Consider the following 22,402-nt stretch of genomic DNA (forward strand, 5'->3'; position numbering starts at 1 on the left):
TACCTATCTAATCTATACTGGGGGGCATACACCTATCTAAGATATACAGGGGGGCATATACCTATCTAATCTATACTGGGGGGCATATACCTATCTAATCTATACTGGGGGGCATATACCTATCTAATCTATACTGGGGGGCATATACCTATCTAATCTATACTGGGGGGCATATACCTATCTAAGATATACTGGGGGGCATATACCTATCTAAGATATACTGGGGGGCATACACCTATCTAAGATATACTGGGGGGCATATACCTATCTAATCTATACTGGGGGGCATATACCTATCTAATCTATACTGGGGGGCATATACCTATCTAATCTATACTGAGCATATACCTATCTAATCTATACTGGGGGGCATATACCTATCTAATCTATACTGGCAGCATATACCTATCTAATCTATACTGGGCCTATACTTATCTAATCTATATTGGGGGACATATACCTATATAATCTATACTGGGGGGCATATACCTATCTAATCTATACTGGGGGGGCATATAACCATCTAATCTATACTGGGGGGCATATACCTATCTAATCTATACTGAGGGGCATATACCTATCTAATCTATAGTGGAGGCATATACCTATCTAATCTGTACTAGGGGAAATATACCTATCTAATCTATACTGGGCATATACCTATCTAATCTATACTGGGGGCATATACCTATCTAATCTATATTGGGGGGCATATACCTATCTAATCTATACTGGGCATATACTTATCTAATCTATACTGGGGGACATATACCTATCTAATCTATACTGCGGACATATACCTATCTAAGCTATACTGGGGACATATACCTATCTAAGCTATACTGGGGGCAACTATATGGGCTACCTATATTGGGGTGAGGGGGGACCTATAGCTGGCTACCTATACTGCGGGCACCTATACCTGTTTCCACATTGGGGGCGCATTTTACGCCCTCACCCTGGGTGCAATTTAGCCTAGAAACTGCTAGTATTTGGCTCCACCCACACCATGTTTGGCCACGCCCACACGCCGCTTTCCGGAATCCCCCCCTTGGAAATCCTGGATTTGCCCCTGTGCCTGAATACCGTTCCGATTCTGCCTGTCGATTCTGTACTGAATCTGTCTGTCTGTTGCCAAACCGATCTCTCTGACCATTCTACTCTCACCAGGGAGCCCTTGCCTCTGGTGAGAGGTGCTGTACTGACAGTGCCTACCAGCTCCTCTGGTAAGGTACTGCCAAGACTGTCAGTATATACTGTTGCACCAATCACTACACTCAGTGCAATAAAATTGTTACGCTATCATCTGTATTGTATATCTGTATTATTGGTGATTCTGCAGATCACCATATAATCAGGTATATATCTGTATTATAGGTGATACTGCAGATCACCTCATAATCAGAACTCTGTTCTTGCTAGCACCAATCGTTACACACTCACACAGATCTAATTAAACATGTAGAACAAAAAAAGGTTTGCTTCCAAGTAATGTCCAGTGAGGAAATGGTTAAAGGGTATTTTAACCACTTGAGGACCGTGGGCTTTACCCCCCCCCCCCCTTAAAGGGACACTTAAGTCAAAAAAAAAAATGAGTTTTACTCACCTAGGGCTTCCAATAGCCCCCTGCAGCTGTCCGGTGCCCTCGCCGTCTCCCTCCGATCCTCCTGGCCCCGCCGGCAGCCACTTCCTGTTTCGGTGACAGGAGCTGACAGGCTAGGGACGCGAGTGATTCTTCGCGTTTCCAGACACATTAGCACCCTCTATGCTGCTATATGGTATATGATACATGCTATAGCAGCATAGATGGCGCTATTGTGGCCAGGAACGCGAAGAATCACTCGCGTCCCCAGCCTGTCAGCTCCTGTCACCGAAACAGGATGTGGCTGCCGGCGGGGCCAGGAGGATCGGAGGTAGACGGCGAGGGCACCGGACAGCTGCAGGGGGCTATTGGAAGCCCCAGGTGAGTAAAACTCTTTTTTTTTTTTTACCTAAGTGTCCCTTTAAGGACCAGACCCTTTTTTTCCATTCAGACCACTGCAGCTTTCACGGTTTATTGCTCGCTCATACAACCTACCACCTAAATGAATTTTGGCTCCTTTTCTTGTCACTAATAAAGCTTTCTTTTGGTGCTATTTGATTGCTGCTGCGATTTTTACTTTTTATTATATTCATCTAAAAAGACATGAATTTTGTCAAAAAAATGTTTTTTTTTACTTTCTGTGCTGACATTTTTCAAATAAAGTAAAATTTCTGTATACATGCAGCACGAAAAATGTGGACAAACATGTTTTAATAAAAAAAAACCATTCAGCCTATATTGATTGGTTTGGGTAAAAGTTATAGCGTTTACAAACTATGGTGCAAAAAGTGATTTTTCCCATTTTGAAGCATCTATGACTGGTCAGGGGTATAAGCATCTGCAAATTTTGATGACAGGTGGTCAATGAGGGGGCGAATTTTATGGAACCAGTCATAAGCAGGGTGGCCTTTTAGATGACAGGTTGTATTGGGCCTGATCTGATGGATAGGAGTGCTAGGGGGGTGACAGGAGGTGATTGATGGGTGTCTCAGGGGGTGGTTAGAGGGGAAAATAGATGCAATCAATGCACTGGGGAGGTGATTGGAAGGGGGTCTGAGGGGGATCTGAGGGTTTGGCCGAGTGATCAGGAGCCCACACGGGGCAAATTAGGGCCTGATATGATGGGTAGGTGTGCTAGGGGGTGACAGGAGGTGATTTATGGGTGTCTCAAGGTGTGATTAGAGGGGGGAATAGATGCAAGCAATGCACTGGCGAGGTGATCAGGGCTGGGGTCTGAGGGCGTTCTGAGGGTGTGGGCGGGTGATTGAGTGCCCTAGGGGCAGATAGGGGTCTAATCTGATAGGTAGCAGTGACAGGGGGTAATTGATGTGTAATTAGTGGGTGTTTAGGGTAGAGAACAGATGTAAACAATGCACTTGGGAGGTGATCTGACGTCGGATCTGCGGGCGATCTATTGGTGTGGGTGGGTGATCAGATTGCCCGCAAGGGGCAGGTTAGGGGCTGATTGATGGGTGGCAGTGACAGGGGTTGATTGATGGGTGGCAGTGACAGGGGGTGATTGATGGGTGATTGACAGGTGATCAGTGGGTTATTACAGGGAAGAACAGATGTAAATATTGCACTGGCAAATTGATAAGGGGGGGTCTGAGGGCAAGGCGTGTAGGCGGGTGATTGGGTGCCCGCAAGGGGCAGATTAGGGTCTGATCTGATGGGTAACAGTGACAGGTGGTGATAGGGGGTGATTGATGGGTGATTGATGGGTAATTAGTGGGTGTTTAGGGTAGAGAACAGATGTAAACACTGCACTTGGGAGATGATCTGACGTCGGATCTGCGGGCGATCTAATGAGTGGGTGGGTGATCAGATTGCCCGCAAGGGGCAGGTTAGGGGCTGATTGATGGGTGGCAGTGACAGGGGGTGATTGATGGGTGATTGACAGGTGATTGACAGGTGATCAGGGGAATAGATGCATACAGTACACAGGGGGCGGGGGGTCTGGGTAGAATCTGAGGGGTGGGGGGGGGTGATCAGGAGGGAGTAGGGGGCAGTTTAGGGCATAAAAAAAATAGCGTTGACAGATAGTGACAGGGAGTGATTGATGGGTGATTAGGGGAGTGATTGGGTGCAAACAGTGGTCTGGGGGGTGGGCAGGGGGGGGGTCTGAGGGGTGCTGTGGGCGATCAGGGGGCAGGGGGTGGGAAATCCATGTGCTTGGGTGCAGACTAGGGTGGCTGCAGCCTGCCCTGGTGGTCCCTCGGACACTGGGACCACCAAGGCAGGAGGCAGCCTGTATAATACACTTTGTATACATTACAAAGTGTATTATACACTTTGTATGCGGCGATCCGGGTGCTCGTAACCCGCCGGTGCTTCCGAACGGCCGGCGGGTTACAGCGCAAGGGGGTGAAGCCTGTCCCCGGCGGAGGATCGCGTCACGAATGACGCGATCGCTCCGCCCATGCCCGTACAAGGACCGCCGCCATTTGTACATTCGGCAGGCCTTGCAGGGTCCACTTCCCGGCCGCCATTTGTACATGCGGCGGTCGGGAAGTGGTTAAGTCTTGTGTTCACTCAGAAAAGTTAGTTAGAGGTCTATATTGTGCAGAAGGGGATATAAATGCAGTTAGTCTAAATGCAGTAAGAATTAATATTACATCTTTGATATCTGAAGAGGTTGATAGTTTCCCTATACAATATAATGTTTCACAAATTAATGTATTTCCTAGGGATAAGTGGACAAAAGAAATAATTAAAGACAAAGGATTATTATCTGCCTTATCAAAAGAATTACATGCAGCGGAAATTAAATTTAACCATCAGCAAAGAGTATTGGAAAATGTAGAGCATGATTTTATTACATTTTCTAGTACATCTTTTTGGAATAGGTTGAAAAAATCAATAATTACTTTAGGAAAAACTTCAGTAATGTCAGCTGCAGGAAATTTATTGTTACATCCCATAATGATTTTGTTTATAATAGGGGTACTTTGTATAATATGCCAAATAGTCTTAGCATTTAAGATTAAGACATTTTATAAATTAATAAAAATTGAAATTAAAAAGGGTGAAGAGTATATCAAAACATTAGTTCAAAGGAAAATTGGTATATTAACTGTCAGTGAAAATACTGAGGTAGGAAATATCTTTGGCAAATCTCTTGAACCCAGAATGATTGAGATACGATTGTGATGTAAATGAAGACTGAATGTTGTTGTATTATTGAAATATTAACTAATTTCAATAAAGGGGGACATATGTTATATAATTAATGTATGTATATATTGATATATTCAATGAACGTCTTGATTGAGATGGATACATCAATCAATAATGAAGTATTTGTTACCGTAATTAATGATCAAGTCGAATATATGGATATGTATGTATATTCGTTTGTAAAGTGTCCTTGTCCTCAATTGAAAGGCGTTTCAGAGTATCCTGCCGAAGAAAAAGAATACCCTTCCCCCGTGTGACTTGAGACACTGAGACTGTCAAGTTATTTCCAGTAAAAGAATTTGACCTTTTGGGCAGAAAGACAGAGATGGCTGAAGCAGTTGTTGGCTGTCATCAAAGTGCTACATCTTGAAAAGGCAATTCGAAGATAAAGTATAAAAGTATTTGGTGTCCTCATGAAAATGAATCTTATGAGATCAGCAGATGCTATTTAGAATAGGAGTAGGAGGAGTGTACTATCATGTAAATTAGATTGCCTAAATAGGAATATTGTCCACAAAAGAAACTGGATTTTTTATCAGCTGTTGTGTATATAAATGGGTAAGAAGGAGGGGTCAGTCACACATCTACACACATTCACACACACAGAAGGAAAGCTGTCATCTGAACGGGACACTTCACGTGTCTCCAGTATACATAAGAGACTTAAAGGGATACTGTAGGGGGGGTCAGGGGAAAATGAGTTGAACTTACCCGGGGCTTCTAACGGTCCCCCGCAGACATCCTGTGTTGGCGCAGCCACTCACCGATGCTCCGGCCCCGCCTCCGGTTCACTTCTGGAATTTCAGACTTTAAAGTCTGAAAACCACTGCGCCTGCGTTGCCGTGTCCTCGATCCCGCTGATGTCACCAAGAGCGCACAGCGCAGGCCCAGTATGGTCTGTGTCTGCGCAGTACACTCCTGGTGACATCAGTGGGATCGAGGACACGGCAACGCAGGCGCAGTGGTTTTCTGACTTTAAAGTCAGAAATTCCAGAAGTGAATGGGATGCGGGGCCGGAGCATCGGTGAGTGGTTGCGCGGGCACAGGATGTCTGTGGGGGACCATTAGAAGCCCCGGGTAACTTCAACTCATTTTCCCCCGACCCCCCTACAGTATCCCTTTAAGACTATTATATTTTTAATCTTTTTATTGTTTGAAATTACTTATAACTACTTTTGTTTTGCTGTGAAGACTTGTAATCATTGACTTTATATTATGAAGAAATAGTGAGTATTAAAAAACCCTCACTTAAAATCCTTTTCAGTTTATTTTTGAATATCATCAAGACGCATGTATTGGAAATATTATTTATGAACCTTCAACTTATTTCACCCCCCTCCAGGTGTTAGACCCCTTGAAACATCTTTTCCATCACTTTTGTGGCCAGAAACAGTGTTTGTAGTTTTTCAAGTTCGCCTGCCCACTGAAGTCTATTGCGGTTCGCCAAGTTCGCCGGTTTGCGAATTTTTGCGGAAGTTCATGTTTGAGGTTCGCGAACCTAAATTCTGAGGTTCTGGCCATCTCTAGTGTTAGACCCTTTGAATCAACTTTTCCATCACTTTTGTGGCTGAAATAGTCCCTGTATGTTTTAAAATTCGCCTGTCCATTGAAGTCTATGGCAGTTCACCTGGTTCGCGCGAACTTGAATTTTTGCGGAATGTCAAAATATCATAGGATAAAAAGCTCTAGTATAGTTACACCCCAAAACGTATGCACTTACAGTATAAAACACAATCCCAAGACAATAGGGTTTTTGTTTGGAACAGTAAAATTCCTTTATTCTTCAATAATACAAAGTTCTTCTAGATTGTAGTTGTGAAATGTCAAAAGTTCATGCAAAGATCCATTATACAGAACAAAGGCTACCTGACACATGTTTCATGGCCAAGGGATGCTTCCTCAGAGGCACACACTTGTATAGATCTCAGGAAGTCTGAAGATTAAAAGACGGCAATCTGAGCTGCAAAGTCTGCTGTCCACCATCACTATTCAGAACGTACAAGATCGTACTGAAGTTTGCATCCGCAGTTCTCGAACCCAAAATCTGAAGTTCGAGCCATCTCTAATAATTACTAGGTAATGCCCAGAGATGTTGATCCAGGGATTTTATCTGATTGCCATATGGAGTTGGGAAGGAATTTTTTTTCCCTTTTGAGCGAATTAGACCATGCCTTGTAAGGGTTTTTTTACCTTCCTTTGGATCAACAGGGATATGTGAGGGAGCAGGCTGGTGTTGTACTTTGTATTCTGGTTGAACTCGATGGATGTATGTCTTTTTTCAACCCAAATATCTATGTAACTATGGAACAATTACAGCAAAAAAAAAGGGCTTTCAAAAAAAGACATAGGCACACCTTGAGAATAATGGATTGCTGTGCATCTAGTTTGTTATCTAATGATATATTTATGTAACCTCATTTCAATCATAATGAGTTGTAGAATAAATGTTGATGTGTCTTATGTTGTAAGCTTTCTTTGCTTCTGTCTTCACAAGGGAAACATCACTGTTGCAAATTACAGATGCAGAAGAGTCTCAATCTTCCAACTGTAATATTAAATACTTAACGCAGGAAGAAGTGAAGGCAAGACTAAATAAATTAAAAATAGACAAGACACCTGACCTGGATGGCATGCATCCTCGGGTCCTAAGGGAATTAAGTTCAGTTATAGATAAACCCCTTTATCTTATCTTTTGTGATTCTCTTTCAACTGGCAGAGTCCCAGTGGATTGGCGTACAGCCCACGTTTTCCCAATATTTAAGGGTAAAAAATCAGATCCAGGAAATTATAGACCTGTAAGCTTAACATCAGTTGCATGCAAACTATTTGAGTGGTTACTAAAAGATACTATACATGACATCATAGTAGAAAATAATCTTATTTCTCAGCATCAACATGGGTTTACTAAAGATAGATCCTGTTTGACTAACATGCTCAGTTTTTATGAGGTAGTGAACGCTAATGTGGATAATGGGAATGCTGTAGATGTAATATACTTGGAGTTTGCAAAGACCTTCAACACTGTTCCACACAAAAGTCTGGTGCAAAAGTTGAGGATGCAAGGACTGGGGAAGAGTCTGTGTGCATGGATAAGGAACTGGCTAATAGACAGAAAACAAAGAGTTGTGGTCAATGGATCATACTCAAAATGGGCGACTGTTAGCAGTGGGGTCCCACAGGGGTCTGTACTGGGTCCAGTGCTCTTCAATTTATTTATTAATGACCTAGTAGATGCAGTAGTGAGCAATGTTGCTATTTTTGCAGATGATACAAAATTGTGCAGAATCATCAACTCTCAAGAAGATCGTGTCATATTGCAACAGGATCTTGATAGGATGGCTATATGGGCACATAAATAGCAGATGAAATTCAATGTTGAAAAATGTAAAGTCATGCATTTTGGTCGTACCAATGGTCTGGCACCATACAAAATAAATGGGATACAGTTGGGGACATCAAACTTGGAGAGGGACTTAGGATTACTCATTGACACCAAGTTAAATAATTGTACTCAATGCCAAGCCGCTGCAGCTAAAGTTAATAACATTTTGGGATGCATTAAAAGGAAATTAAAAACTTGAGATGCTAGCATAATATTGCCCCTGTTTAACTCTATAGTAAGGCCCCATCTGGAATATGGAATTCAGTTCTGGGCACCACATTCCAGGAAAGATATTGCAGTTTTAGAGCAGGTGCAGAGACGAGCAACAAAATTGATACTTGGGATGGAAGGTCTCATTTACCAAGAAAGGTTAGATAAACTGTGTTTATTTAGTCTAGAGAAAAGACGCCTTAGAGGGGATCTAATTAACATGTATAAATACATCAGAGGGCAATATGAAAGCTTGGCGGATGAGCTTTTTGTCCCTAGGCCTTCTCAAAGGACTAGAGGACATGATCTGCGCATGGAGGAAAACGTTTTAGCCATTTATTTCGGAAAGGGTTCTTTACAGTAAGAGTGATTAAGATGTGGAATGCATTGCCACAGGAAGTAGTTATGGCAAATTCTATACCTGCATTTAAAGGGGGCTTAGATGCTTTCCTTGTGTTGAAAGACATCCATGGCTACAGTTACTAGGTAATGCCCAATGATATTGATCCAGGGATTTTATCCGATTGCCATCTGGAGTCGGGAAGGAATTTTTCCCTTTTGGGGCTAATTGGACCATGCCTTGTAAGGGTTTTTCACCTTCCTCTGGATCAACAGGGATATGTGAGGGAGCAGGCTGGTGTTGTACTTTGTTCTCTGGTGGAAATCCATGGACATATGTCTTTTTTCAACCCAAATAACTATGTAACTATGTAACATTATAGCTTGAACACCTGTCACATAAAAAATAGGTAGTGACAAACTCAATCTATTAAAAATTATGATCAAACTTGGGAAAGTTTCTGCAAAATTAAACAAGTAGCTTACAAAACACCCACTTTTGAATAGCCCTGATTGTTAGCTTTCCATAATGCTGACATTTGAGGCCTTTTTCTGCTGTCCAAACTCTTCTGGAGTTATGCAAACAAAGTATGGCACTGTAACAATGGGTATCAGCAATTAACAGATATCTGATTATTTGGTGATCTGCAGTATCACCAATAATACACATACTATATCTGATTATGTGGTGATCTGCAGAATCACCAATAATGCAAATATAGCAACAAAGACAGTAACAGCTTTAATGCACAGGAAGGGGATTGGTGCAACAGTAGTAATACTACTAACTAGTCTCACCAGAGGAGCTGGTGGATCAGTAGTGCTGAGAGCTCCTCACCAGTGACAAGGGCTCGCTGGTGAGAGTAGAGTAGTCAGACAATCGGGTTCGGCAACAGACAGATCAGGTACAGAATCAGGAGGCAGAGGCAGAACGATATTCAAGCAGAGTTGGCAACTAGGTCAGATGGGCAAAGGTACAGAAATGTAGAGCAAAGGAAAGTCAGAACAAGCCAGATGTAACAATTGTAGCGGCAGCTGCGGCGAACAGCACCGTGCCCCTGCCCGTCTCTCCGGCGTCTAGGACGCCGAGGACGGGACTGTCAATTGCCCATAAGGTCGCTGTCTTGCACGGGCGCGCGCACAGACAGGACCTTTATGCTAGGAGGAGGCTCGTCAGCTAACCTGCTGGTCGGCTGATGTTAGAGGAGACTCACGGCGCCCCGGATTGGCTGATGCAGGGGGCGTGCCTGTGAGGTCTCCTCTGCTTCTTAAGCCTTCGGGCTTCAGTTGTTCCCTGTCTGCTGTCGTGAATACTATGTGTTAGCGCTCAGACCTTAGACTAGTATCCGGTGTGATTTGATCTGAGAGGAAACCAGGGATTTCACACAAGACTAGGATTATTGTATATTATTGTATTGATTACCTGTGTATGACGCTGGCTAAACTCTGACTTCGCATTCGCTTGCTGATTCTGTACTTCTGCCTATAGTTACTGAACCTCTGCCTGTTTACAGATTACTCTTCTGCCTCATGATTCTGTACTGATACTTACCTCTTTGTTGCCGGACCTTGCCTGTCTGACCACTCTACTCACCAGTGGGCCCTAGCCACTGGTGAGGTGCTCTATACCCACCAGCTCCACTGGTGAAGTGTTGCCTAGTGACTGATAGTACCTTCCCAGCTCCTCTGGGAAGGTTTAGCCAAATCTATCCAAGTCACCTCTTATACCTTTCCAGCTCCTCTGGGAAGGTCTAGCCTTGCTACTCTTCAGTTCCTGATTTACTAGTTCCTTTCCAGCCCCTCTGGTAAGGACTAGTCAGCCTTTTTCTGTATCCTCCGAGTCAGATCTTTCCATCCCCTCTGGAAAAGGTCTGTGTGAATATTTGTCTGATTTATTATTGGTCTCTTACCAGCTCCCCTGGTATAGACCAGCATTACTATTTTCTGTACTCTCTCTGTTAGTTCCTTCTCCAGCTCCTCTGGGAAGGTTTGAATAAATCTATACAGTCAGCGTACTGATAGTACCTTACCAGCTCCTCTGGTAAGGTCTTGCAAAACAAATAAAGTTACGGTTGCACCAAACACTACTCACACAGTCTGTGTTAGCTATACTGGCATTATTGGTGATTCTGCAGATCACCTAATAATCTGGTTTAGTGTCTGTATTATTGGTGATTCTGCAGATCACCAAATAATCAGACGTCTGAGTTATAACCCCCAACCGTTACAGAACAGCAGACCATACATACTATGGATACACTGGTCAGTCGTATGGACAACTTATTGACTGCTGTCAACAGACTGTCTCTCAGGGTCAGCACTCAACAAATTCATATTTTCCAGCTTTCTAAGGCTGTACAAGACGTTTCTGTACAGACTGCATCAGTGTCATCCCCTTTCAGTCTGGAACCCAGACTTCCTCTCCCCGAGAGATTTTCTGGGCAAAAAAAAGATTTTTTGAATTTCAAGAATCGGTGTCTTTCACACGTTGAATTATGTCCTATAGCTTCAGGGTTCGAGCAACAGAGAGTCATTTTACTTAAGACATTGTTATTGTGAGATTCACAGTCGTGGGCCTATAGTCTCCCAGATAATCATGAAGCGTTGACATCTGTGCAAGATTTTTTCAAAGCTATGGCAGTTACAGTATATACGATGATCCCGATTTAGCTATAACATCAGAACGGAAGCTTAAGACCCTCCAACAAAACCATAACACTGTTGAGGTATTTGCAGCAGAGTTTAGACGGTGGTCAGTAACGGCCAGATGGGGACAGCATGAGTTACTTGATTGTTTTTTATCAGATTTATCTGATTCAGTGGCCGATTTGATGTTAGGTCATCCCGAACCTAGGTCCCTTGATGAAGCTATAGCATTAGCTATTAAAATTAACCGTCGAGTCCGATTTCAGAGACGGGCTCGGGGTAAACTCAGGGAGTCCAGGGAAATCCCATCTCCTTCACCAATAATTTGGGTTTCTCGGAGCATATTGTGACTTCCGAGCCTGAGAGACGCAGGGGATCAGGTTCTCCGACAAAATCTGATCTTAAGTGTTCAGATTGTTCACAGACTACTGATGGGTTCTACTGCTCCCTGGTGGCTGGTAGTACCATGGTTGGCGACTCACTCATCTCTTCGGGAGATGATAGACTTCTTCTTCCCTGTATCATTAGTTGGGGAGATAGAGTCCAGGAGACACAGGCCTTTGTGGACTCAGGTTCAGCGGCTAATTTTATGAGTTATGATTTTGCACTCCAGCTTGGCCTTCCTCTCCAGTCTTTGGATCAACATGTTGTGGTTACCGCAGTAGATAATTCACCACTGCAGGACAACCGATCTCCTTCACAGACCCCGGTAGTGATATGTCAGATCGGAGCTCTCCACAAGGAGAAGATTCAGTTTCTCGTTATCAAAATGGCAACCACCTCAGTGATCTTAGGTATGCCTTGGCTTGAGAAACATCTTCCTCGTATTGACTGGAGTTCCAGACAGTTGGTAAGCTGGTCCTCTTTTTGTCAAAACCATTGTTTGGGGAAGTCACAATTTGTACTACTAAGGTTCAAGTGGAGGGGTTACCTAGCCAGTACTCCGACTTCGCGGACATATTCTGTCCTTGGGCTGCCGATAAGCTTCCACCTCATCGAAGCTTCGACTGCCCCATAGAATTAAGATCGGGTTGTATGCCCCCTAGGGGTCATCTATATAATTTATCGGGACCTGAGAAACTTGCTATTAAGGAATATATTGCTGATAACTTGGCCAAAGGCTTTATTCGGCCGTCCAAATCCCCGGCCGGGGCTGGTTTCTTTTTTGTCAAAAAGAAGGACGGTGGTCTCAGACCATGTATCGATTACAGGGGGTTTGAATAGGATTACGATAAGGAATTGTTATCCGTTGCTCCTGATCAACGATTTATTCTCTCAAGTTACGGATGCTGGTGTGTTCACCAAACTTGAGCTTAGGGGGGCATACAACCTGATTCGGATAAGAGAAGGTGACGAATGGAAGACGGCGTTCAACACGCCCGACGGGCATTACGAATATCTAGTGATGCCCTTCGGGTTGTGCAATGCTCAAGCCGTCTTCCAGGAGCTCATTAACAAGGTTTTTAGGGAAGTTTTGGGGCAATTCGTCTTGGTCTATTTAGAGGATATTCTAATTTTTTCAACAAATTACGACAAAATTCCCTCTTTGCCAAGATTGAAAAATGTCTCTTTGAGGTCTCCAAGGTACCTTTTCTTGGATATGTGTTCTTCACGAAGGGATTAGCCATGGACCCCGATAAAGTTTCTGCGGTACTGGAGTGGCCTCAGCCTGTGGGTCTGAAGGCACTCCAGCGATTCTTAGGCTTTGCCAATTATTATAGAAGATTCATAAAGGGTTTTTCTTCTGTAGTTGCACCCCTTACGGATCTTACCAAGAAGGGGGCGGACACCTACAGCTGGTCGCCAGAGGCCCAGGCTGCGTTCTCATCACTTAAGCAATAAGCAGTTGTTTTGTTCCGCCCCCATCCTAAAGCATGTGGATGTGTCCCTTCCCTTGGTGGTGGAAGTGGATGCTTCAGAAATCGGAGTGGGGGCTGTGTTGTCCCAGCCCTCTGGCCTGCGGGGCAAATGGCATCCTTGTGCATACTTTTCCAGAAAATTTTCCCCCGCTGAAAGAAACTATGATATTAGAAATCGTGAGCTATTAGCCATCAAACTTGCCTTCCAGGAGTGGTGTCACTGGCTTGAGAGGGCTGAGCACACAATAACAGTTTATACAGATCACAAAAACTTAGAGTATATCGAAGATGCCAAACATCTTATCCCTAGGCAAGCCCGGTGGTCACTATTTTTTAGACACAGACAGACAGACACAGAACATTTATATCGCACTTTTCTCCTGGCGGACTCAAAGCACCAGAGCTGCAGCCACTAGGACGCGCTCTATAGGCGGTATCAGTGTTAGGGAGACTTACCCAAGATCTCCTACTGAGTAGGTGCTGGCTTACTGAACAGGCAGAGCCGAGATTCGAACCCAGGTCTCCTGTGTCAGAGGCAGAGCCATTAACCATTACACTATCCAGCCACTGGATGACGATTTAGATGTGTCATCACATACAGGCCAGGTAGCAAAAATGTGAAGGCGGACGCTCTTTCAAGATGTTTTGAACCTGAGTCTGTACAGTCACTCACTCCTGTTGGCATTCTTCCTGAAAGTATAGTGATTGCAAATTTGGGACTTCAGGTTGGGCAGACTGCCAGTGCAGGTTTTTCTTTTTGGATAGTGAAGGACAAATGGTGGACTGGAAAGTCATTCCAGCAGACAGAGTTTGGGCTCTCCCAATCAGGTCCAGGAGGTTAAGATTCTTTTCAACCTATCATTCTGGGTTATTGAAGCAGGGACATTCCTCTCCCTCCCGCCCTGTGATGGTTAGGGTAAACAAAATGGGGAAGAAGACTCAGGAAGCGTGTCCGGAGTCCAAGCCTAGAGAGGGGGGGGGGGTACTGTAACAATCGTAGCGGCAGCCTCCGTGCCCCTGCCCGTCTCTCCGGCGTCTAGGACGCAGAGGACTGGACTGTCAATTGCCCATAAGGTCGCTGTCTTGCGCGGGCGCGCACACAGACAGGACCTTTATGCTAGGAGGAGGCTCGTCAGCTGACCTGCTGGTCGGCTGATGTCAGAGGAGACTCACGGCGCCCCGGATTGGCTGATGCAGGGGGCATGCCTGTGAGGTCTCCTCTGCTTCTTAAGCCTTCGGGCTTCAGTTGTTCCCTGTCTGCTGTCGTGAATACTATGTGTTAGCGCTCAGACCTTAGACTAGTATCCGGTGTGCTTTGATCTGAGAGGAAACCAGGGATTTCACACAAGACTAGGATTATTGTATATTATTGTATTGATTACTAGAGTTGGGCCGAACGGTTCGCCTGCGAACGGTTCCATGCGAACTTCCGTGGTTCGCGTTCGCGTCCCGCAGGCGAACCTTTGCGGAAGTTCGGTTCGCCCCATAATGCACATGGAGGGTCAACTTTGACCCTCTACATCACAGTCAGCAGGCCCAGTGTAGCCAATTAGGCTACACTAGCCCCTGGAGCCCCACCCCCCCTTATATAAGGCAGGCAGCGGCGGCCATTACGGTCACTCGTGTGCTGCCTGCGTTAGTGAGAGTAGGGCGAGCTGCTGCAGACTGTCTCTCAGGGAAAGATTAGTTAGGCTTAACTTGTTCCTGTCTGGCTGCATACCTGTTCTGTGAACCCACCACTGCATACCTGTGCTGTGAACCCACCACTGCATACCTGTGCTGTGAACCCACCACTGCATACCTGTGCTGTGAACCCACCACTGCATACCTGTGCTGTGAACCCACCACTGCATACCTGTGCTGTGAACCCACCACTGCATACCTGTGCTGTGAACCCACCACTGCATACCTGTGCTGTGAACCCACCACTGCATACCTGTTCAGTGAACCTGCCACTGCATACCTGTTCTGTTCAGTGGACCCGCCACTGTATACCTGTTCATTGAACCCACCACTGCATACCTGTGCTGTGAACCCACCACTGCATACCTGTTCTGTGAACCCACCACTGCATACCTGTTCAGTGAACCCGCCACTGCATACCTGTTCTGTTCAGTGGACCCGCCACTGTATACCTGTTCAGTGAACCCGCCACTGCATACCTGTTCTGTTCAGTGGACCCGCCACTGTATACCTGTTCTGTTTAGTGAACCCGCCACTGCATACCTGTTCTGTTTAGTGAACCCGCCACTGCATACCTGTTCTGTTCAGTGGACCCGCCACTGTATACCTGTTCAGTGAACCCGCCACTGCATACCTGTTCTGTTCAGTGGTGCGTGTACATGACTGCCTAATTTTTCTGGCTGCACTGCGGGCAGCTGCAACAACAAAAGAAAAGGCATGTACATGCGCCCATTCCCCTTCGTGATCATTACCTTGCCGTGGTGAAGGGGCTTGCGTATCACAATGAAGCAATGACCGGCGCCTAGATGAGTGTCTCGGGGGGCACACCCACGATAATAAGGTCGTTGCCTCATTGTGGTCAGACCAAATTTGATCAGCTGGACAGTCACTGTTCTGTCATTCAGCTACATCAGCCAGGCGACCATGTGGGCTGTAAAGCCACCAAAACCTGCACTCTCGCCATGGTGCGCACCAGTCCAGCACGGCCGTCACTACACAAACAGCTGTTTGCGCTGCGTTACACGGTGAGTTTGGTGTGTCAGTGTGAAGCAGTACCTTAATTACACTACCTGATTGATGTATACACATGCAAGATGTTTTAAAGCACTTTAGGCCTGTCATTTAGCATTCAATGTGATTTCTGCCCTTAAAACGCTGCTTTGCGTCAAATCCAGATTTTTCCCGGGGACTTTTGGCATGTATCCCACTCCGCCATGCCCCCCTCCAGGTGTTAGACCCCTTGAAACATCTTTTCCATCACTTTTGTGGCCAGCATAATTTTTTTTTTTTCAAAGTTCGCATCCCCATTGAAGTCTATTGCGGTTCGCGAACTTTAACGCGAACCGAACCTTCCGCGGAAGTTCGCGAACCAGGTTCGCGAACCTAAAATCGGAGGTTCGGCCAAACTCTATTGATTACCTGTGTATGACTCTGGCTAAACTCTGACTTCGCATTCGCTTGCTGATTCTGTACTTCTGCCTATAGTTACTGAACCTCTGCCTGTTCACTGATTACTCTTCTGCCTCACGATTCTGTACTGATACTTACCTCTTTGTTGCCGAACCTTGCCTGTCTGACCACTCTACTCACCAGTGGGCCCTAGCCACTGGTGAGGTGCTCTATACCCACCAGCTCCACTGGTGAGGTGTTGCCTAGTGACTGATAGTACCTTCCCAGCTCCTCTGGGAAGGTTTAGCCAAATCTATCCAAGTCACCTTTTATACCTTTCCAGCTCCTCTGGGAAGGTCTAGCCTTGCTACTCTTCAGTTCCTGATTTACTAGTTCCTTTCCAGCCCCTCTGGTAAGGACTAGTCAGCCTATTTCTGTATCCTCCGAGTCAGATCTTTCCATCCCCTCTGGAAAAGGTCTGTGTGAATATTTGTCTGATTTATTATTGGTCTCTTACCAGCTCCCCTGGTATAGATCAGCATTACTATTTTCTGTACTCTCTCTGTTAGTACCTTCTCCAGCTCCTCTGGGAAGGTTTGAATAAATCTATACAGTCAGCGTACTGATAGTACCTTACCAGCTCCTCTGGTAAGGTCTTGCAAAACAAATAAAGTTACGGTTGCACCAAACACTACTCACACAGTCTGTGTTAGCTATACTGGCATTATTGGTGATTCTGCAGATCACCTAATAATCTGGTATAGTGTCTGTATTATTGGTGATTCTGCAGATCACCAAATAATCAGACGTCTGAGTTATAACCCCCAACCGTTACAGAACAGCAAACCATACATACTATGGATACACTGGTCAGTCGTATGGACGACTTATTGACTGCTGTCAACAGACTGTCTCTCAGGGTCAGCACTCAACAAACTCAGATTTTTCAGCTTTCTGAGGCTGTACAAGACTTTTCTGTACAGACTGCATCAGTGTCATCCCCTTTCAGTCTGGAACCCAGACTTCCTCTCCCCGAGAGATTTTCTGGGCAAAAAAAAGATTTTTTGAATTTCAAGAATCGGTGTCTTTCACACGTTGAATTATGTCCTATAGCTTCAGGGTTCGAGCAACAGAGAGTCATTTTACTTAAGACATTGTTATTGGGAGATTCACAGTCGTGGGGCTATAGTCTCCCAGATAATCATGAAGCGTTGGCATCTGTGCAAGATTTTTTCAAAGCTATGGCAGTTATATACGATGATCCCGATTTAGCTATAACATCAGAGCGGAAGCTTAAGACCCTCCAACAAAACCATAACACTGTTGAGGTATTTGCAGCAGAGTTTAGACGGTGGTCAGTAACGGCCAGATGGGGACAGCATGAGTTACTTGATTGTTTTATATCAGATTTATCTGATTCAGTGTCCGATTTGATGTTAGGTCATCCCGAACCTAGGTCCCTTGATGAAGCTATAGCATTAGCTATTAAAATTGACTGTCGAGTCCGATTTCAGAGACGGGCTCGGGGTAAACTCAGGGAGTCCAGGGAAATCCCATCTCCTTCACCAATAATTTGGGTTTCTCGGAGCATATTGTGACTTCCGAGCCTGAGAGACGCAGGGGATCAGGTTCTCCGACAAAATCTGATCTTAAGTGTTCAGAACTGTTCACAGACTACTGATGGGTTCTACTGCTCCCTGGTGGCTGGCTGTACCATGGTTGGTGACTCACTCATCTCTTCGGGAGATGATAGACTTCTCCTTCCCTGTATCATTAGTTGGGGAGATAGAGTCCAGGAGACACAGGCCTTTGTGGACTCAGGTTCAGCGGCTAATTTTATGAGTTATGATTTTGCACTCCAGCTTGGCCTTCCTTTCCAGTCTTTGGATCAACATGTTGTGGTTACCGCAGTGGATAATTCACCACTGCAGGACAACCGATCTCCTTCACAGACCCCGGTATTGATATGTCAGATCGGAGCTCTCCACAAGGAGAAGATTCAGTTTCTCGTTATCAAAATGGCAACCACCTCAGTGATCTTAGGTATGCCTTGGCTTGAGAAACATCTTCCTCGTATTGACTGGAGTTTCAGACAGTTGGTAAGCTGGTCCTCTTTTTGTCAAAACCATTGTTTGGGGAAAGTCACAATTTGTCTACTAAGGTTCAAGTGGAGGGGTTACCTAGCCAGTACTCCGACTTTGCGGACATATTCTGTCCTCGGGCTGCCGATAAGCTTCCACCTCATCGAAGCTTCGACTGCCCCATAGAATTAAGATCGGGTTGTATGCCCCCTAGGGGTCATCTATATAATTTATCGGGACCTGAAAAACTTGCTATTAAGGAATATATTGCTGATAACTTGGCCAAAGGCTTTATTCGGCCGTCCAAATCTCCGGCCGGGGCTGGTTTCTTTTTTTGTCAAAAAGAAGGACGTTGGTCTCAGACCATGTATCGATTACAGGGGTTTGAATAGGATTACGATAAGGAATTGTTATCCCTTGCCCCTGATCAACGATTTATTCTCTCAAGTTACGGATGCTGGTGTGTTCACCAAACTTGATCTTAGGGGGACATACAACCTGATTCGGATAAGAGAAGGTGACGAATGGAAGACGGCGTTCAACACGCCCGACGGGCATTACGAATATCTAGTGATGCCCTTCGGGTTGTGCAATGCTCCAGCCGTCTTCCAGGAGCTCATTAACGAGGTTTTTAGGGAAGTTTTGGGGCAATTCGTCTTGGTCTATTTAGACGATATTCTAATTTTTTCAACAAATTACGACAAAATTCCCTCTTTGCCAAGATTGAAAAATGTCTCTTTGAGGTCTCCAAGGTACCTTTTCTTGGATATGTGTTCTCCACGAAGGGATTAGCCATGGACCCCGATAAAGTTTCTGCGGTACTGGAGTGGCCTCAGCCTGTGGGTCTGAAGGCACTCCAGCGATTCTTAGGCTTTGCCAATTATTATAGAAGATTCATAAAGGGTTTTTCTTCTGTAGTTGCACCCCTTACGGATCTTACCAAGAAGGGGGCGGACACCTACAGCTGGTCGCCAGAGGCCCAGGCTGCGTTCTCATCACTTAACCTGCTGAGCGGTCTGGACGAGCTCAGCTCGTCCAGTACCGCCGGAGCCTGCCGCTCAGGCCCTGCTGGGCCGATTTGGCTCAATTAAAAAGCAGCACACGCAGCCGGCACTTTGCCAGCCGCGTGTGCTGCCTGATCGCCGCTGCAGTGCGGCGATCCGCCGCCTGCAGTGGCGAAAGAGGGTCCCCCCAGCCGCCTGAGCCCAGCGTAGCCGGAACAAAAAGTTGGATCGGAGGCGGCTGACGTCAGGACGTTGGCTGACGTCCATGACGTCACTCTGCTCGTCGCCATGGCGACGAGGTAAGCGAAACACGGAAGGCCGCTCATTTCGGCCTTCCGTGTTACTTCTGGCCGCCGGAGGCGATCAGAAGAACGCCTCCGGAGCGCCCTCTAGTGGGCTTTCATGCAGCCAACTTTCAGTTGGCTGCATGAAATATTTTTTTTTTTTATTAAAAAAAACCCCTCCCGCAGCCTCCCTGGCGATCTTAATAGAACGCCAGGCAGGTTAAGCAATAAGCAGTTGTTTTGTTCCGCCCCCATCCTAAAGCATGTGGATGTGTCCCTTCCCTTGGTGGTGGAAGTGGATGCTTCAGAAATCGGGGTGGGGGCTGTGTTGTCCCAGCCCTCTGGCCTGCGGGGCAAATTGCATCCTTGTGCATACTTTTCCAGAAAATGTTCCCCCGCTGAAAGAAACTATGATATTGGAAGTCGTGAGCTATTAGCCATCAAACTTGCCTTCCAGGAGTGGTGTCACTGGCTTGAGGGAGCTGAGCACACAATAACAGTTTATACAGATCACAAAAACTTAGAGTATATCGAAGATGCCAAACATCTTACCCCTAGGCAAGCCCGGTGGTCACTATTTTTTAGACACAGACAGACAGACACAGAACATTTATATCGCACTTTTCTCCTGGCGGACTCAAAGCACCAGAGCTGCAGCCACTAGGACGCGCTCTATAGGCGGTATCAGTGTTAAGGAGACTTACCCAAGATCTCCTACTGAATAGGTGCTGGTTTACTGAACAGGCAGAGCCGAGATTCGAACCCAGGTCTCCTGTGTCAGAGGCAGAGCCCTTAACCATTACACTTTCCAGCCACTGGATGACGATTTAGATGTGTCATCACGTACAGGCCAGGTAGCAAAAATGTGAAGGCGGACGCTCTTTCAAGATGTTTTGAACCTGAGTCTGTACAGTCACTCACTCCTGTTGGCATTCTTCCTGAAAGTATAGTGATTGCAAATTTGGGACTTCAGGTTGAGCAGACTGCCAGTGCAGGTTTTTCTTTTTGGATAGTGAAGGACAAATGGTGGACTGGAAAGTCATTCCAGCAGACAGAGTTTGGCCTCTTCCAATCAGGTCCAGGAGGTTAAGATTCTTTTTGACCTATCAGTCTGGGTTATTGAAGCAGGGACATCCCTCTCCCTCCCGCCCTGTGATGGTTAGGGTAAACAAAATGGGGAAGAAGACTCAGGAAGCGTGTCCGGAGTCCAAGCCTAGAGAGAGGGGGGGGGGGTACTGTAACAATCGTAGCGGCAGCTGCGGCGAACAGTACCGCCGCAGCTGCCTCCGTGCCCCTGCCCGTCTCTCCGGCGTCTAGGACGCAGAGGACTGGACTGTCAATTGCCCATAAGGTCGCTGTCTTGCGTGGGCGCGCGCACAGACAGGACCTTTATGCTAGGAGGAGGCTCGTCAGCTGACCTGCTGGTCGGCTGACGTCAGAGGAGACTCACGGCGCCCCGGATTGGCTGATGCAGGGGGCATGCCTGTGAGGTCTCCTCTGCTTCTTAAGCCTTCGGGCTTCAGTTATTCCCTGTCTGCTGTTGTGAATACTATGGGCTCGATTCACAAAGCGGTGATAACCCAGTTAAAGACTTTAGGCGTGATAACCATTTTTATCATGCCTAAACTCAGTTTAGGCATGATAAGTTTAGGCATGATAAGTTTAGGCATGGTAAGTTTAGGCATGATAAGTTTAGATAAGTTTAGATCGCGCGCAAAGTCCCGCACAAAAAGCAGCGCCATTAAACTCTATGCAAAGTGCACAAGACTTTGCTAGCGCAAAACTTTTGATCAGCTGTGCACTGCGGTGCTAACCCAGTTGGTGCTTAAACTTATCACGCCTAAAAACTTATCACACCTAAACTTATCATGCCTAAACTTATCACACCTAAACTTATCACACCTAAACTTATCATGCCTAAACAGAGTTTAGGCGTGATAAAGGGCTTTTCACTAGTGTGCTAACTGTTAGCACCGCTTTGTGAATCAGGCCCTATGTGTTAGCGCTCAGACCTTAGACTAGTATCCGGTGTGCTTTGATCTGGGAGAAAACCAGGGATTTCACACAAGACTAGGATTATTGTATATTATTGTATTTATTACCTGTGTATGACTCTGGCTAAACTCTGACTTCGCATTCACTTGCTGATTCTGTACTTCTGCCTATAGTTACTGAACCTCTGCCTGTTCACTGATTACTCTTCTGCCTCACGATTCTGTACTGATACTTACCTCTTTGTTGCCGAACCTTGCCTGTCTGACCACTCTACTCACCAGTGGGCCCTAGCCACTGGTGAGGTGCTCTATACCCACCAGCTCCACTGGTGAGGTGTTGCCTAGTGACTGATAGTACCTTCCCAGCTCCTCTGGGAAGGTTTAGCCAAATCTATCCAAGTCACCTCTTATACCTTTCCACACAGCCGTCTGAGCCATAAGGCAAGTATAAATTCCTGCCTAGAGTGCAGGAGAAGGCAGGTGCGCAACGCAGGGGGACTACTCGCTGCTAATGCAGAGTGTTTTTTTCTTTCTGTCAGCTAGCACAGCTGACACGTTCCCAGTGTTCTGCCTACCGGACCGCCCTCTCTCTCCTTCAGTGCAGTGGAGTCTCCTGAATACAGCTCAGCCCAGCCTTTGTCCCTCCCAGCCTGCCCAGTCAGACTCCGGCTCCGCCTCCAGCCCTCTGTTGCCACCGCAGAAACAGATGCAAGACAGGTCGATTCTCGAGCAGAGCAGAGAGCAGCCAGCCTGACAAGTGACAGCCAGATCA

General features: G+C 46.0%; 1 protein-coding gene across 3 annotated transcripts in view; it reads right to left on the bottom strand.

Moving 5' to 3' along the window:
* Nucleotides 1-22,402, bottom strand: part of LOC137561607 (A-type potassium channel modulatory protein KCNIP1) — a 1,185,649-nt gene that overhangs the window by 219,606 nt on the left and 943,641 nt on the right. The gene's annotated exons all lie outside the window — the stretch shown is intronic.

Source organism: Hyperolius riggenbachi, chromosome 3, assembly GCF_040937935.1.
Source record: "Hyperolius riggenbachi isolate aHypRig1 chromosome 3, aHypRig1.pri, whole genome shotgun sequence".
Taxonomy (NCBI): domain Eukaryota; kingdom Metazoa; phylum Chordata; class Amphibia; order Anura; family Hyperoliidae; genus Hyperolius; species Hyperolius riggenbachi.